This window comes from Tupaia chinensis, unplaced genomic scaffold, assembly GCF_000334495.1.
Source record: "Tupaia chinensis unplaced genomic scaffold, TupChi_1.0 Scaffold000361_2, whole genome shotgun sequence".
Taxonomy (NCBI): domain Eukaryota; kingdom Metazoa; phylum Chordata; class Mammalia; order Scandentia; family Tupaiidae; genus Tupaia; species Tupaia belangeri.
Window position 1 is genome coordinate 5,146,366 of NW_006159858.1, and position 392 is coordinate 5,146,757.

The 392-nt window shown below is 46.4% G+C and overlaps 1 protein-coding gene across 1 annotated transcript in view; it reads right to left on the bottom strand.

Moving 5' to 3' along the window:
* ICA1L (islet cell autoantigen 1 like) overlaps positions 1 to 392 on the bottom strand; it is a 69,462-nt gene that overhangs the window by 37,956 nt on the left and 31,114 nt on the right. The gene's annotated exons all lie outside the window — the stretch shown is intronic.

Below are 392 nucleotides of genomic sequence, written 5' to 3' on the forward strand. Positions count from 1 at the left end.
CTCACTAAACCCTTCGTCTCTTCAGCTACAAACACATATAACAACTATCGCCGTAATCATTTGGTCTCATGAACCATGACTCTGACATCAGTATAAAACAACAACATTTTTCTTTAACTTCTAAAATTGTCAGGTAGCTCAACTGATCTTTTTTTTTTTTCTTTTTTTTTGAGAGGCTTTTTGCTATAGGGCACGTGCGCTTGCCAGAAAGACAGAGACAGACAGAGGCAGAGAGCAAGAAATCACCCCACAGTGGGGACGGCCATGCCGCAATCCCTTCTCCTCTATTTTCCTCTCGGGATCTTGGGCACGCACGCACACACACCCCACCTGAGTTTAAGCCACTGGGTCCAGGACGCGAACTGCAGTCGACTACATGGGAGTCCAGCGAC